Genomic DNA, 19,249 nt, shown 5'->3' on the forward strand with positions numbered 1-19,249 from the left:
GAAATCTTAAAGTTAATCATATCACCACCAAAGGCCATAGTTACTGCTCCCTTGGCCACGTCAATCTTGGTTTGCGCCATTTTCATGAATGGTCGTCCAAGTAAGAGTGGTGATGGTGGAGAGTGGGTTGAGTCCTCCATATCAAGCACATAGAAATCTGCAGGAAAAATCAAGTGGTCTACCTGCACCAACACATCTTCTAACACTCCTTTGGGATATGCATTAGATCGATCGGCTAATTGAATAATAACACCATCATTTTTAAGCTTCCCTAGATTCATAGATGCATAAACAGAATATGGCATGACATTTATAGATGCACCTAAATCTAACATAGCATGATCAAACCTCGTATTGCCAATAACACAAGGGATAGTGAAACTACCTGGGTCTTTGCATTTAGGTGGTAACTTTCTTTGCAACAATGCAGATACATTCTCGCGCTTACGTGTACCACCTCTTTCTCCCGAATCCGTTTCCTTGTTGTACAAAGCTTCTTAAAAAACTTGGCATACTTCAGGATTTGCTTTATAGCATCGAGGAGAGGGATATTGACATGCACCTTTCTAAACGTCTCAAGAACGTATTGTTCCTCTTCTTCGTTCTTGGCTTGCAAAAATCTGCTAGGAAATGGTACATCCGGAGGAATAACATTAGAATTAACTTGAATTGTACATGTCTTACCCTTATTGGCCGAATTTGATGGCCTGGGTGGTTGCGGCAAGGATTGCTCAATCCCTGCCGTGGGTTTTGCTTGCTCCTCCTCTTCTATTTGCAACTTCTCGTCCTCCTTGAGGGCAGATTTGGATGGTTTTGGCTCGGTTCCTACTTCTTTTCCGCTTCTTAGCATGATGGCCTTGGCAGTTTCGACTCCTCCCCTCGGATTGACAACCGTTGAACTAGGCAACCTTCCTTGCTCACGAAATTGCCCCATGAACTCGGCAATTTGTCCCACTTGCTTCTCCAAGTTGTCCACCCTCTTGTCTTGGATTTGCCTCTCTTTGTTTTGAGTTTGGACTTCCTGCATCAAAGTAGTAAGTAATTGAAAAATCTTATCATTATCACTTGAATTACCTGCATTGCTTTGGGCAGGTTGTTCTTGGGCTTGTGGTGGTGCCAACGACTTTTGATAGAAACCTGGGGGTTGTTGCCTAAATCCGTCTTGTTGTTGGCCTTGTTAGAGGTCTCGCCATTTGAAATTCGGATGATCACGCCAACCGGGATTGTAAGTATTGGAAAACGGATCACCAGGTGATTGGTATTGGTTGCCATATCCCACGGCATTGAGTGTCTCCCACCCTCCATTCTCGATCAATTGTGGGCACTTGTCCGTATGGTGGTTTGGCATGGAGCATACGCCACAAGAAGCTACGAGTTTGACTTTTCGACCTTCCATCACCTGAGAAAGCAACGTAGTAAGGTTAGCCATTTGATTTTGAAGTTCGGTTATGGTACTTACCTCATTGACTTGATGTTGCCGTGGCATGCTCCTTTGGCCAACACCTTCGTATTGTTGAGCGTTCAACGCTCGATTAGCAATCAACATCTTTGCAGCCGTAGGGGTCCTTTCCACCAATGCTCCTCCCGCTGAGGCATCTAGCATTTGACGTTCAATTGGTAAAAGTCCCTCCTAGAAGTATTGTAGAAGTAGTTCCTCTTTCATTTGATGCTGTGGACATGAAGCAACAAGAGATTTAAAACGTTCATAATATGTAGGAAACGACTCACCTTCATCTTGTTGAATTCCACTTATCCTTTTTCGTAGGAGGATGACTCGAGAAGTTGGGAAAAACTTCTCCAAGTAAGCTCGTTTCATGCTCTCCCATGATGTGACAGTTCCGGGAGCCAATTCGTACAACCAATCTTTCGCCTTCTCTTGGAGAGAAAAGGGAAAGGCCTTCATCTTCAAGATGCTCTCATCCACGTTCACCGGAGTCATGCTTGAGCAAACGACTTCAAACTCCTTCAAATGCTTGTTCGGATCTTCCATGGACAGCCCATGGTACTTCGGAATGTGATGTAACAAGCTTGACTTCAAGTCGAACTCGGCAGTTTTGTCCGGAGCCGCCCTAGGGTATTGGATACATAGGGGTGCGGCATTATCCAATCCCGAAGCGGAAAGCTCCTTGATCGTTCGGTTGTCCGCTGCCATGTCTTCCACTTCCTCTTCAAATTCAGAAACGGACTCGGAACTTGCACTTGATTCACTAGGTTCCGGGTTCTTCCTCTTTCGTCTCAACTCACGCTCAAAATCGTCGTCAAAGTCTAAAATATGTTCGTGAACCGGATTAGAACTCCGAGTCATAAACAAGTACCTAAAACAAGAAACAAAATAACATAAGAATCTGATCTAATAAGAAAAACGAAAATAACAATCCAAGGGATTAGCAAAATTGCTAATCCCCGGCAACGGCGCCAAAATTTGATGTGAAAATTAACTAGCACTCAAATCAACCCTCTTTTTATCAATTGTAGTAAGTATGTAAGTAGGGATCGTTCTAGGCCGGGGATTAGGAGGGATTGCAAAATCACTTGAAAACTGACTCAAATACGTAAAAACAAGTTTAAAACACTAAACTAGACTCAAAGAATGCAAAACTAAACTTTAAAACACTAAAACAAACCAAAAGACTCAAAACTGCCCCAAAACACTCAAAACTGCCTTAAAAACACAATCTGGGCAGTTTTGAGCACTAGACACAAACTTGGACGAAATTAGTTTTTAACTTGACTCAAAACACTTAAAAACACAAACTAACTTGACTTCTAACTAATATGACTCAACAAAGAAAAGGGGGATTGATTTTGGACGAATTTGAAAACAAAACAAACTTTGTAAACTAGACAGATTTTAAAAACGAATTTGATTTAAATGAATGGATGGAAGGCTAGCTAAGGGGTTCATCTCCATACATGTTATACTTGCATTCAAAACGATTTCCAATTGCTTTTCAATAACCCATGAATTCTCAACGCCCCAAGTTAATTAGGTCCGCTTAAATTAACCTTCAGATTTTCCTAACGTTATTGAATTGGATGATTGCATACGACAACCCAAAGCATTCCCCACAAGTCCCCTACATGATTGCATAATAGAGATACAAGCAAGAATCATTAAGTTCTATGAAAACCATAAGCATTGACGAAGCACTTGTTACTATGATTGCATGAAACTTATGCCAAGAATTTACTTAACGCGATTGAGATCATCAACCTTTACTACTTGTGAATATAAGTCCATAACGATTAGGTGAAATTTCCTTATATCCTAGCATTCAATTTATGCATGATAATTAAGCGTGCACTCTCAACCAACACACACAAATCAATGTAATTCACATAGATAAGTAAATTGAATTCACAACTTATGAAACGCAATTAGAAGTAATCAAATCATATTGCAAGCATAAACATGTATTTCGAATCCCCCCGTAGCCAAGGGGGGTTTAGTTCCTCATACTCGCAAAGGAAAGATACATAAATTTAGACATTAAAATCAAAGGAAAGAAAACACCTAGAATGCTCCAACGTGGCAGCAAGTGCATCCAAGAATCCTCCTTCCTCCTTGCTGCGGCAGAGAACTTTAGACAAGTTCTTTGGGGTTATTTGTGGTGTTGAATGGATGGGGAATGGTAGGGAAGGCTTTTGGGTTGATGGGTGGTGCGGCTAGGGTTGTTTTTAGGCAGATATTTGGGAGAATGGTGGTAGAAGGGTGCGGCAGAAATCAAGGTTTAATTTCTGGCGTGAATGGTTATGTATGAGAGGTGGTGATCTGATCTAGGGATTAATATGAGTATATATAGGCACTTAAAACCCTAGGGTAATCAGATATGGACTTGGATAACCCAAATCCACAAGGAAATAGGTTTAAACAATCAGATTTTGCAAAGGAAAAGGGATAAGGGTGCGGCAGCAATGGGATAAGGTGATAAGGTTTCTAGAATGCCTTGCAAGGCAAGGAATTAGGGTATCTAGAAGGCCTAGGGTGCGGCACTAAAGGATGGAGCAGATTAGGGCTTCTAGAAACCCTCTAATGCAAGGAAAACTCACGGCAAGGATGGATAAGGTTTCTAGAACAAGGATGAGGTATCCTAAATGGATAAGGTGCCCTAAATGGATAAGGATTCCTCATTGCACTTGGAAACTTTGCCTATTAGGATTAGGAAACCTTGTCTTTGTCATTCCTTCTTCAACTTGGACTCCTTTTCCTTCTTGGACTTGGAAAACTTCTTTGTTGCTTCACTTGAGACCATTTGGATTTTGACTTTCCTACATCAAGTAGGAAACCTTGTTTGCATAGGAATCTTCATCTTCAAGGAATCCTAATTCAACTAGGAAACCCATTTTGACTAGGAATCCTAATTCAACTAGGATTCCATCTTCACTTAGGCGCTTTCCTACTTCGACTAGGAAACCTTGTTCAAGTAGGAAACATCATCTTCAAATCTTCAATTTCGTCCATCCTCTTGGCTCCAAGCATATGACATCCATTCCAAGCTCAACTTTGCTCCAAAAGGCTCCAAAAAGCATCCTTTTTCATATTTTGCCCTTAAAACCTGAAAACACATAAAACTAGCTTAAAAGACTACTTTACTAAGGAAAAACACTATAAATGCACAAGATCAAGCTAAACTAAGGCGCATAAATATGCTCCTATCACCAGCCGGACGATACCTCCATTTAAGCTTGAATAGGGCCCACGACATGGAGGGGTATGTCTGATGCGAAATATATAAGCACACAAATTAAATCCTCTTTTTATTAATTGTAGCAAAGTATGTAAGTAGGGATCGTTCTAGACAGGGGATTAGGAGGGATTGCTAAATCACTTGAAAACTGACTCAAATACGTAAAAACAAGTTTAAAACACTAAAGTAGACTCAAAGAATGCAAAACTAAACTTTAAAACACCAAAACAAACCAAAAGACTCAAAACAGCAAACAAAGACTCAAAACTGCCTTAAAAACACTTTCTGGGCAGTTTTGACACCTAACACTAAATTGGACCAAATTGGGTTATAACTTGACTCAAAACCCTTAAAAACACAAACTAAATTAATTTCTACTTAATCTAACACTTTAAAATAAATGGGGAATTGGTTTTGACGAAAATTGAAAACAAAAACAAAACTTGTAAATTGAACAGATTCTAAAATGAATTTGAGAAAAGTGAATGGATGGAAAGCTAGCTAAGGGGTTCTTCTCCACACATGTCACACTTGCATACAAAACGATTTCCAATTGCTTTTCGATAAACCATGAATTCCCAACACCCCAGATTAACCGTGAATTGCACTAATTAACCCTCAGATTTTCCTTAAGTTATTGGATTGGATGAATTGCATACGACAACCCAAAGCATTCCCCACAAGTTCCCTACATGAATTGCATAATAGAGATACAAGCAAGAATCATTAAGTTCTATGAAAATCATAAGCATTGGCGAAGCACTCGTTACTATGAATTGCATGAAACTTATGCCAAGAATTTACTTAACACGATTGTGATCAACAACCTTCACTACTTTTGAATATAAGTTCATAACGATTAGGTGAAATTCCCTTATATCCTAGCATCAAACTTATGCATGAAAATTAAGCGTGCACTCTCAACCAACACACACAAATCAGTTTTAATTCATGTAGATAAGTAAATTGAATTCACAACTTATGAAATGCAATTGAAAGTAATCAAATCATATAGCAAGCATAAACATGGTTTCGAATCCCCCCCTAGCCAAGGGGGTTTAGTTCCTCATACTCACAAAGCAAAGATACATAAATTTAGACATTAAAATCCAAAGAAAGAAAACAGCTAGATGATCCAACTTGGACAGCAGGTGCATCAACAAGTCTTCTTTCCTCCTTGCTGCGGCACTTGGTCTAAAGTCAGGTTCTAGGGTGGTATTTGTATGGGAGAATGGGTAGGGAATGGTATGGAAGGGTTTAGGATTGATGGGGGGTACGGCTAGGGTAAAAAGAATCAGAAAAATATGGAAGAATGGTGAAGGAAGGCTGTGGCAAAGAGAGGGAATGATTTCTGGAGAAAATTCTGAATATGGAGGGGTGGTTGATGTGTTTTTGATGTAGTGTAATGTGTAGTGTTCTTCCCTTCACTCCCTATTTATAGAAGCTCCAAAGCAAAGAATCACTCAAGTGGCTTCAATAAACAATACAAACAAAGACCAAAATGATGCAAAAACAGCTAGTTTACATGCTCTTTTATCATTGTGTCTTGCCTTTAACAAAAGGCAATCATTCCTCTTTTGCTAATTCAACTCCTTTGTAGCTGTCCATGTGCCTTCATTCTTCAATTTCTGATGCATTTGCCTTGTATTCCATCCCTTTTCCACATGTACTAGCTGTTAGACAACTTTCACACACATGTTTTGCATCATTTCATCTTGCAAACATCAACTTTAGGCCACTTTACACCTCTACACACATGCTATGCATCATTTCAGCTTGCAATTATGTTTGTAGTTGCTGAAAATGTGAATACAACTTGTAAAGCAATCCAACAAATGGCATCTTTCACTTCTTTTCCTTTCAAATTGTTCCTTAAGTGTATGTATCTGCACACTTCCACACTTCAACTTCATTATTCAGATTTTTGCATGTGTTGAAACCCTTTTTAAAACACCAAAAACGTCCATCCCACTTGCTCCATATGCATGCAATCCATTTTGGCCCAAAATTGCTCCAAATTGCACCAAAATGCACTTTCTTTCCAACTTAGTTATTAGGACCTACAAACACACGAAAATAGCTTAAAACACTCTTATAAGCAATAACTAACTAAGTAAATGCAAGAAAACATGTTAACTAAGTCGCATAAATATGCTCCAATCAATGTGCTCTACGGCATGCTCCTCAAAATACTCATACATTGGCTCTATGAATGGAAGGGCATAGTAATCCTTCCCGATTGGGGCGTTGAGCATCCTTAAGTCAATGTAATCATTCCCACCAGCTTGGATTCGATTGGGGACCTGCACCATACAAGGTAACAACCTATTAGTTGAAATGGGAATCGAAATTGGAATAGGTGGTTTACCAATGTGTTACAATGAAGTGGCAGCACTGTCAACAGATTTTCCAAATGTGCTTTCGGCCAGATTATGCATTTGGAGGTTAGTGGTGTGTTCTTTGTGCTCCACTCCAATTTCTTCTTCGTTGGTGGTTAGAAATTCATCCTTCTTAGTTGGTGCGGAAGGTTCTTGTCCTATGTTTTCAACTACATCAATGGCAAAACAAGAACAAACATCATTAAGATTCACATTAGATTCAGGAATTTTAAAGTGAATCATATCACCACCAAATGCCATTGTTAATGCTCCCTTGGGCACATCAATCTTAGTTTGAGCTGTTTTCATGAAAGGTCTTCCAAGTAAGATTGATGGTGGTGGAGAGTGGGCTGCATCCTCCATGTCAAGCACATAGAAATCTGCTTGAAAAATCAATTGGTCTACCTGCACCAAAACATCCTTCAAAACTCCTTTCGGGTAGGCATTAGATCGATTGGCTAGTTGAATAACAACACCATCATGTTTAAGCTCTCCTAGATTCATAGATGCATAAACAGTATATGGCATGACATTAATTGATGCACCTAGATCTAGCATAGCATGTTCAAACCTCGTATTTCCAATAACACAAGGGATAGTGAAACTACTTGGATCTATGCATTTGGGTAGCAGCTTCCTTTGCAACATTGCAGAGACATTCTCATTCACATGTACCACCTCTTTCTCCCGAATCCGGTTCCTTGTTGTGCAAAGCTTCTCTAAAAACTTAGCGTACTTCGGGATTTGTTTGATGGCATGTAAGAGTGGAATATTGACTTGTACTTTTCTGAATGTTTCAAGGATGTCTTTTTCACTTTCTTCATTCTGTGTTTGCATGAATCTGTGAGGGAAAGGTTCATTTTGTGGAATAATGTTAGAATTAACTGAATTGGAACCTTTCTTACCTGTGGTGGACAGATTGGATGGATTAGGGAGTGTAGGAGTGCACGGTAAGGTTGTTTCCTTCCTTGCCATGGGTGTGTGTTGGACATCCTCCTCTTGTTGCAGCTTCTCGTCCTCCGTTTGGGTAGATTTTGATGGTTGGGGGTCCATTCCAACTTCTTTTCCACTTTTCAAGGTAATGGCTTTTACGGATTCAAATCCTTCCCTTGGATTCACAATGGTTGTGCTAGGCAGTTTGCCTTGCTCTTTGATTTGCCCCATGAACTCCGCCATTTGGCCCATTTGTTTCTTCAATTCATCCACCTCCTTAGCTTGATTGAGCATTGTTTTATTTTGATTTTGCTGCCCTTGCACTAAGGAAGTTAGTAATTGAACAATTTGATAATTATCCATGGATGTACCTGAATTGGTTTGGGTAGATTGTGGTTGGACTTGAGTGGGTACATATGGCCTTTGATATATCCCAGGGGGTTGTGGCCGAAATCCTCCTTGTTGGGCAGATTGTTGTGGTTCTCTCTACTTGAAATTTGGATGATCTCTCCATCCTGGATTGTAAGTGTTGGAGTAGGGGTCATTATGTTGCTGATTGCGGCCTTGAAAACCCACGGCATTGGCAAATTCTCACCCTTCATTCCTGATCAATTGAGGGCACTTATCCGTGAGATATCCTTGCATTAAGCACACGCCACAAGCAGCTACACTTTGTACTTTTGGTATTTCAACCACCTGTGAAAGAAGAGTAGTAAGAGTTCATAACAAATACTTTTGGTACTTTTGGTACTTTTGGTACTTTTGGTATAACAAATACAAATAAGTTATCAATCAAATAGTTAAGCCAATTGCATTGACGATTCAAGAGTTCATAACTGGAATTTATCAAATTATATTGCACACATAATCTAGCAATTAAGTGCGATGATTCAATGTAATGATGCATGAAATATGAAATAATGAAGGGGACAAGGGTGATTATGCATGGCATGGGTGGAAAGGTGAGTAAGTGGTGAATCAATGAGTGCAAGGAGGTGAAAGGATATTGTGCACATGGTAGACATGAAGGGAAATCTATGAGTTTTACACATGGGATTTCGAAATGACTAGCATGCATATACAATTCAAAATTTATATACATAAGCAACGGAAGCATGTTATCAAATAATATCAAAGCTATAGTCATGCAAATCCCCTTCAAGCTTCATAGGTTTATATATAATGCATCTAAAACATTCAAGTTAAGAACTAAGTGAAGGTATAGATCTATACCTCTTGATCTTGATTTTAGACCAAGGATGGACCACCTCCAAGCCCTTTGCTCCTTGAAGTCCTTGAGCCTAGCCTCCCTCCTTGCCTCCTCCACTTTGTTAGTAAGAGTGCTCCAAGGTTCTCCTTTAGTCTCCAAAGGAGAAGACCTCTAAATATCCACACCCACTAGTGTAGTGAGATGGATGGAGGAATAACCAAAAGGGTGAAAGATTGTTAGCTAAATCACCCTCAAGGTGGCCGACCTTTGGTGTTTTTAGAGAGATGTTTATTTTGCCTCTTTGTTGTTTTAAAACACACAAAAACCATTAAGGAATAAATCTCTATAAAGTTCCTTATATAGACAAAAAGAAACCTAGTCAACAAATTGACTTAATATCTCTCCCTCTCCACTTTAAATGGCCGGCCCCTTTGTGTTGGTTTGGGCTTTGGGCTTTTATTTATTTCTAGTCATCCAATGCTTGAATAAAAGCCCAATGGGTTTAGGCCCAATGGACCCAATTAAACCCGAACGTTTCTTTAAGCCCAAAACGATCTTTTATCGCTTTTATGATTTCTTTAGACTTTCTAAATTAATCACAACACTTAATTAATCCAATTAATTATTTCCATCATCCATTAATTACTCACTACAAGAGTGTATCGGTGTACAATCATTTTAGGTTCTAATTAGCAAGGCAGTGAGGTGATTGACATCAATCCAATTGATTATATTTAATCCAATCACTTAGTGAATTAAAACTTCCTTTTAATTCACCTTTCTTCTTTGATGACTACATTTAATCATCTAGAAGAACTCACAAGCTATGAGTGACATCTAACCATATGTCATAGCTACCCAAGCTAATGTAGAAGTTGTTCGGAGAACCTATTCAGTTGGAATTACAATGTAATTCGATCCTTCTCTAAAACAATACTCTCAATCACATTACTAGGGTATGGATATATTATGTCAAACCCCTAATGTGATTATTCCTTCTTATATGATTCTATTGAGTCGTATAGGAACGCTTTCCTTTATTACGCTCGATACTTCGGCCGAAGGTTCCCGAATCATATCTTAGAGTATTCTTCCTCTCTTATCGAGGATTAGAGATTCCTTGTTGCGCATTCACTTGCCTTCATGACTAAGTGGCTTAACCCCAATTATGCCGTGGACACCCACGAATGGGGTGACTTTGACATAATCAAAGATTAAGTACTTAGCCACAAGACAACGACGATGCCTCAGGTCAAAGGACTACTTACATTATTCCAACCATTAGAGTTACTTGCTTGACATGTGAGTAGACCTCCATGCAAGTACTCTCGTTCGATTGTGTTCAGTGAACTCATTCCCTTAATGAGCACCTACATACTTGTCTTAGTGTCACTACACAAATGGGATGAGACTTTCCATTCTTCCATTTGAAGCGGACACAGTATGTACCGGTCTAAGCATTGTTAGTTTCCCTCATACAATCCAATGACCAGGAACCTTTTTGGACATAATGGTTATGTGAAGAAGGTCTCTGTAGTCTAACATCATTAGATTACTTCTTCAATCGATCCATTGTCCATGGATTCATTATTTAGGACATATATCGTTTATTGAGATAGTCCTAATTAGTATCTTTGCCATTTGATGTATAAGAGTCATCTATACATCGATTCATTTGTCCTGAAAGGTTTCTTCCAAAGATTGACTTTCAGGGCATATTTCCAACAAGACAAAGGAGAGGAAGTGGAATGATGCAACAAATGAGTCAATGGAGGGAACATGGATGATGATGTACGGCATAGGAATCCAAAGGGAGTGCAATGGTGGTGCACGACAATGATGGAAAGGTGAATGGTGGAGTGACACCCCTTTGTGGCTGAGCTCTTTGTCCTTTTTACATTAATTCTTCTTTCTCTTTAACACATTTCTAGCCTCTTTAGTCTTCAATTTCATCCATCCACCTTGCTCCATGCATGTGCTATTCATTCCAAGCCCAAAACTACTCCAAAATGCATCTTATTGATTTATAAGGCCTATGGACCTACAAACACACGAAAATAGCTTAAAATACATAATTAACTAAGAAATAACAACATAAATGCATGAGAACAAGCTAACTCAGTCGCATAAATATGCTCCTATCAGAGCTCAGCCACAAAGGGGTGTCACTCCACCATTCACCTTTCCATCATTCCCGTGCACCACCATTGCACTCCCTTTGGATTCCTATGCCGTGCATCATCATCCATGTTCCCTCCATTGACTCATTTGTTGCATCATTCCACTTCCTTTCCTTTGTCTACCATGTGCACAATATCCTTTAACCTCCTTGCACTCATTGATTCACCACTTACTCACCTTTCCACCCATGCCATGCATAATCGCCCTTGTCCCCTTCATTATTTCATATTTCATGCATCATTACATTGAATCATTGCACTTAATTGCTACACCATTCCTTGTTCCCTCCATCATTTTAGATTTCATGCATCATTACATTGAATCATTGCACTGATGTGAAAAATAAGTTAACACACAAAATTAAACCCTCTTTTTATCAATTGTAGCAAAGTATGTAAATAGGGATCGTTTTAGACCGGGGATTAGGAGGGATTGCTAAACACTTGAAAACTGACTTAGAAATGTAAAAACAAAGTTTAAAGCACTAGATTAGACTCAAAGAATGCAAAACTCACGTTAAAATACTAAAACGAACCAAAAGAATCAAAACAGCAACTAAACACTCAAAACTGCCTAAAAACCACTTTCTGGGCAGTTTTGGGACTCTAACTCAACTTGGACGAATTTTGGTTTCCTAGTGACCTAAAACACCTAAAAACATAAACCAACACACTTTCCAATTAATCTAGGAATTCAAAATAATTGGGGATTTGATTTTGGACGAAAATAAACTTAAATGGCAGATTGTAAGAGAAACAGATTGTAATACAAAGTTATGAAGAATCAATGGATGATGGAATGGCTAAGGGGTTCTTCTCCACACATGAAATATATGCAACGTAAATCAATTTCCAGTTATCAATTCAATAAGTTATGAACCTCGACACTCCAAGTTAATTAGGTCCGCTTAAATTAACCTTCAGATTTCCCTAGGATCATTGAATTGGATGAATATGCATCGCAAACAAATTATTCCTAACAAGTTCTTTATATGAACAGCATGATAAAGACACAAGTTAGACTCATTACGTTCTTTGGAAATCATAAGCATCGACAAGGCATTCGTAACTATGAAAAGCATGATACTCTTGCCAGGAATCTACTTAACACGATCGTGACTAGCGACCTTCACTACTTACGAATATAAATTCATAACGATTAGGTGAAACAAATTTATATCCTAGCATCAAATTCAAGCATGAAAATTAAGCGTGCACTCTCAATCAACATACAAGAATAAGTTCTAAATCAAATGGTTAAGCAAATTGTATTCACGACTTATGTAACAATAACTGGAAATAATCAACTCATTTCACATATATAATCATGGTTTTGAATACACCCTTAGCCAAAAACGAAATTAGCCAATCATACTTAAAGCAAAACAAAGATTACATGAATTAGACATTAAAATCCAAAGAAAGAAAACACCTAGAATGCTCCAACTTGGCAGCAAGTGCATCCAAGATTCCTCCTTTCCCTTGCTTGCGGCATATTGGGTTATGGACAGGTTTTGGGTAGTTTTATGGTGTAGAATGGATGGGGAATGGTATGGAAAGGTTTAGGGTGAGTGTGGAGGAGTGTTTGATGGTTAGAGGGTGGTGGAGAACTCGGCAAAAAGGGTGGAAGAGGGTGGAGTGGCTGTTATGTTTTCTGGGCACTAGAATGGTGTTTTTGGGGTGTTTTGCTGCCTAAGGTGAGTATGGACGAATATTCTGCATGAATGATGAGTATGGGAGGTTCAACCCCTTGCCAAGGGTTGTAAACATGTATATATAGGCCCCAAAAACCCTAGAGAATCAGATTAGGCAGTGGGGAAATGCACAGCAAGGAGGGTGAATTTGTGGTGTGCAATGGTCCAAGGATGAAAATGGAGCAATGATGCAAAGTATTGAGGGTAAAATGGAGTGGTATTTCAGCTAGGGAGCATGAATGATTGTGTTCATTGCATGGAAATGAAAAGGGGAGGTGAAATGTTTCAGAAATTAGTTAAAGGTGCAGCAACATGTGTTGCACAAGGCATTGGATCCCAAATGTGGATGATGGAGCATCAATTGGTGCATGGAATGGTTGTGAAATCTGATGGGTGAAGGGAACAAGAGGTATGCATCAATTGAGTGTGATAATTGAGTGTATTGAGGCATGAAATCAGAAATATTTTAGGGGACAAGGATGATTAAGCATGCATGGGAATCCAAAGGGAATGCTATGTGGATTGCACGGCAAGGATGTGTGTCTTTTTGTGGTTGAGTTCATGATCCTTTGTACACTAATTCTTCACATTCTTAGCCTCTTTAAGTCTTCAATTTCGTCCAAACCTTGGTTCCAAATATGTGACATGCATTCCAAGCTCCATTTTGCTCCAAAATGCTCCAAAATGCATCTTCTTGCCTACTTTGTCCTTAAAATCTGAAAACACACGAAAATGACTTTAAACATTAAAATAACTAAGGAAACACGACATAAATGCACAAGAACAAGCCAACTAAGTCGCATAAATATGCTCCTATCATGCACTCAATTGCTACACCATTCTTTGTTCCCTCCATCATTTCAGATTCATGCATCATTACATTGAATCATTGCACTCAATTGCTACACCATTCCTTATTCCCTGCATCATTTCAGATTTCATGCATCATTGCACTCAATTGCTACGCCACTCCATGTTCCCCTCCATTGCCATTGACTTCCTCTATAAAAGGAAGTGTGTGTAACATAAATTGAGTTCATACTTAGTTAGATCATTCACTCCCATTTCAACACAACCTTCATCCAAACACATCCATTCATCTTCACATCTATTCCTCCATACAAACAAACCTTCAAACACTCACCCACACCTTGTGTCGTAGCAAAGGAAGGGAAGGAAAGTGCTTGGACGTGCTTGCTGTCCAACTTGCATCGTTGGAGCGTTTAGGTGTTTTCTTTCTTTTGTTTCTAATGTTTAACTTCATTTCCTTTCGTTTTGTTGTAAATATGAGTGGCTAAACCCCTCTTGGCTAGGGGTGATTTCAAAGCCATGATTATGTGTGCAATATAATTTAATAAATTCCAGTTATGAACTCTTGAATCGTGAATGCAATTGGCTTAACTATTTCATTAATAACTTATTTGTATTTGTTAATTAAGGGTCGACACTTAATTGGCATGTCATAGTTGCAAGTGCTTTGTCAATGCTTATGATTTTCATTAAACGTAATGATCTTTGATTGTATCTCTATTATGATGTTATGTAGGGAACTTTAGAAGAATGTTTTGGGTTGTCGAATGATGTCATACAATCCAATAAAACAAGGAAACTCTGAGAGTTAACTAGTGATGTTACGGTTAATTTGGAGCATTGTCATTGATAATTCAATGAAGTAGTAACTGGAAATCGAGTTATTTGCATACATGTTATGTGTGGAGAAAAAGCCTCTAGCTATCCCATCCATCATCTTATTTCTCAAATTTGTTTTACAATCTGTCTAGTTTTTCATACTTGTTTGTTTGTTTCAACTTTGTCTAAAACTCAATCCCCATTTACTTTAGTGTGTCTCATTAGTTAGACTCTGTTTTAATTTGTGTTTTTAAATGTTTTGATTCAAGTAAAAGTCAATTTTCGTCCAAAGTCATTCCTAGTGTCTAGTTTAAGTTTATTTAGTTGTTTTAAGCTGTTTTAAGTATTTTAAGTTTGCTATGAGTCTTGTAAGTCTTGTTAAGTGTTTTTAAATTTAGTTTTTTGTTTTTGAGTCAGTTTAGAGGTTATTAGCAAGCCCTCCTAATCCCCGGTCTAGAACGTGCCCTACTTATACTTTTACAACAATTGTCAAAAGAGGGTTAAATTTGTGTTTTAAGATAATTTTCGTATCAAGTTTTTGGCGCCGTTGCCCGGGATTAGCAACTTTGCTAATCCCTTGTTATTTCTTTTTGTTTATTTGCGTGTCTTTTGCTTTTAGTTACTGACTTTGTTTCTGTTTGTGTTTTTTTTTTTTGTTTTTTTTTTGATATTTGATTTAGTTTTGTTACCTTGATTTCAGGTACTAGAGAAGTAAGACATGGATTTTGCTACCATTCAAGCTCAATTGGAGGAACTTACTTCTCAATAGTCACAATATGCTGAAAGGACCACAATGCAAAGTGTCCCTACATGTGGTGTGTCCTATGGGCAAGGATATCGAACTCAGCAATATTCTCAATTCGCTGCGAATGAAGATGCTTGGGGTTATCAAGGCCATAGCCAATCATGGGACACATGTTTTCCAACGCTTACAATTCGGATTGGAAAGATTATTCAGATTACATAGAACCTCAACAATTCTAACAAGATGGATATTTGCAGCAAGAAGAGGAGTTCCATTCAAGACCTATGCAGCCATCACAACCTCATATACAATATGCTTAATCAAACTCAGGTTCATCAATAGATTATGATCGAATTTTTTATGAAATAAATTCTTTGGTGCAGGGCTCACAAAATTAAACCAAGGAGGCTTAACAAGATGGATATTGGCAGCAATCTAATGAGTTTTATTTAACAACTATGCAGCCACCACAGTTTCCCCTACAACAATTCCAATCAAATTCAAGTATGCCTACGGATAGTGATCAAAATTTTCAATTACTAACCTTTTTGGTGTAGGGGCAACAAAATCAAAATGAAACAATGCTTAATCAAGCTAAGGAGATGAGCGAATTGAAAAATCAACTTGGAGAGATTATGGAGTTCATGGCACAAATTCAAGAGCAAAGTGAACTCTCCAACTCAACTATTGAAAATTTGAAGGAAGATTTTGAAATCCATGATGCTATCACTTTGGGAAGTGTTATGGAGGTTGGAGGTGAACCCAAGACATCCAAACCAAGCCAAAACGTGGATGAATAGCTGATGCTCGAAGAAGAGGAGAATAACAAGGCCATAGTAAGGGAAGAACCACCCTTGCCGCAGCCCCATATGCCCTCTATGCCGTCCACTACAACCAAGGTAAGCCTAAATTCAATTCGTCTTGACCCCGTTTCACCAAATGTCCTTATTTCTTGCAGGATCAAGCAATCCAAGGAAGAAGAGGGTGAGAAAGGCATCTTCGAAACCTTTCCAAAGAATCAAGAGCAAGAAGTGGATGGGGAATGTCTAGAATTCATCGAAGCAGTTACACTTGAGACAAAAAATCTCAAAGAAGTTGGATTTTATGACATGGGACAAGTCATAACTCTCAAAACACCAAATCTGGCCAAATCCCATATCCCTGCAACCTTTAAAGATGTGGTGTTCGTAATTGAGTTTGTGTCGGAGCAAGCAAGTAAGCCATCTTCTCCAACTTCGATTTTATTTTATACTAACTTGCTGATTTTGATGATTCAGGCACCTACACTAGAATTTAAACCATTGCCAGATCACGTCAAGTATCACCTTTCATTCAAGGATCAATTCCATGCTATGGGCCCTATCCAAGCTTAGAAGGAAGTTTCGTCCGGCTGGAAGATGTTAAAGCAAGCGCTTCTTGGGAGGCAACCCATGTATTAAAAAAAAGGAAGATCTTTGAATCGCTTCACAATCAGTTTTGCGTTTCTAAAAACCTTCCATTTTCTGTATTTTTATTTTTCCATAATTGTCATTTTTATTTGTTGCTTGTTTATTTGTTTTTGGTGTGGGTTTATTTTTGAAACATTGACAGATATGCAAAGTATTTTTACATTAAAATTCGTTGAAAACAAACAGGTGATAGGAGCATCTTTATGCGCCTTAGTTAGTTAGTTCTTATGCATTTATGTTGTGTTTTCTTAGTTAAGTTAGTCTTTTAAGCTATTTTCATGTGTTTTCAGGTTTTAAGGACAAAGTAAGCAAAAAGGTGCAATTTGGAGCATTTTGGAGCAAAATTGAGCTAGAATGGAGCTCATGCATGTGGAGCACAATGAATGGACGAATTTGCAAGACACTTAACTAGACTCAAAAGACTCAAAACAAACTCAAGAGACTCAAAACAAGCTAAAAACACTCAAAACTACCTAAAAACACAAACTGGGCAGTTTTTGAACTCTAACACTAATTTGGACGAAATTGAGTTATAACTTGAACCAAAACACTTAAAAACACAAACTAAAGTACTTTCTAACTAATAAGACTCAATAAATTCAAGGGGGTTTTGATTTTGGACGAAATTAAACTTGCAAAACAGATTGTAAATTGAAAACAGATTCTAGACGAATTTGGATCAAACTATGGATGATGGGCTAGCTAGAGGGTTCTTCTCCACACATGACACACTTGCATTCTAATTGATTTCAGTTGTTCGTTCAATAAATCATGAAACTCAACACCCCAGGTTAATTAGGTCCGCTTAAATTAACCTTCAAGTTCTCCTTAAGTTATTGAATTGGATGGGAAAGCGCATACAACAACTCAACACATTCTTCAAAAGTCCTTTACGTGAAAAGCACAATAAAGATACAATCAAAGATCATTAAGCAACATGAGAACTATAAGTATTGACAAGGCACTCGTTACTATGATGAGCATGAAACTTATGCCAAGAATTCATTTAACGCGATCGTTTATAAGCGACCTCCACTACTTGTGAATATAAGTTTGTAACTATTAGGTGAAACTCCCTTATATTCTAGCATCATATTCATGCATGAAAACTAAGCGTGCACTCTTAACAAACATACATGAATACGTTATCAATCAAGCAGTTAAATGAATTGAATTCACAACTTATGAAATCACAACCAAAAGTAATCAATTCATATTGCAAGCATGAACATGGTTTCGAATTACCCCCTAACTAAGAAGGGCTTAGTTCCTCATGTTCGCAAAACAAAGATACATAAACTTAACCATTGAAAACAAAAGAAAGATTACACCTAGAAACGCTCCAACAATCCAACGTCTTGAATGGCAAGCACGTCCAAGGGTCTCATTCTTTCTTCTTTGCTGCGACACAAGGGTGTTTGGTGATGATTTGCGATGAATTGTGGTGGTGGATGGATGTAGGTAGGTTATGGTGAGGGATGGAATGAGTGTATAGGGCGGCTAGGGATGTTTTTAGGCAGGAACTAGGGTGAATGGTGGTAGAATGGTGCGGCTAAGTGTATGGAATGTGTTCTGGCGTGAATGGCTGTTTTCTGGATGAATGGGGATGTTTGTGGCTGCACAAGGATGGTTATTTAAAGGGATTAGGAAATTAAAAACCCTAGGCTAATTAGGTAAACAGAAATTTAAGTAAAAAACTTCTAGAAGTAGGAAACAAAATCAGAAAATTAAGGGAAAGGTCAAGGGATATGCGGCAACACCTTGAAACACATTAGGAATGTGTTTTAATCCTCAAAATCAGGAAAGGACCCTCTCCCTTGCACGGCAAGGAAGAGGAAAGGGCAAGGAACCTTCACATGGTGCGGCAAGGACTTTCAATGTGCAAGAGAGGTGTATTTGATGTCCTAGAATGCTTAGGATGCCTTCAAAGTTGATAAAACTTAGGAACATTTAGGAAAGGTCAAACCAAAGTAAGAACCCTTGGCTTAACTTTCCTACTTCAAGTAGGAATCCTTGTTGGAGTAGGAATCCTTGTTCTTCTAGGAATCCTCATGTGATTAGGAATCCATCTTCAATTAGGAATCCTTCGTTGATTAGGAATCCTTCTTCAATTAAGAATCCTTTTGCTCCAAAATGCTCCAAAATGCATACTTTGCCTTTAGAATCTGAAAACACACAAAAGTAACTTTAAACACTAAAATAGCTAACGAAACATAACATAAATGCACGAGAACAAGCCGATTAAGTCGCATAAATATGGTCCTATCAAATTCCCCCACACTTAGCTTTTGCTAGTCCTCGAGCAAAATAAAACAAAATAAAACAAAACAAAACAAATAAAACA

This window comes from Malus domestica, chromosome 13, assembly GCF_042453785.1.
Source record: "Malus domestica chromosome 13, GDT2T_hap1".
Taxonomy (NCBI): domain Eukaryota; kingdom Viridiplantae; phylum Streptophyta; class Magnoliopsida; order Rosales; family Rosaceae; genus Malus; species Malus domestica.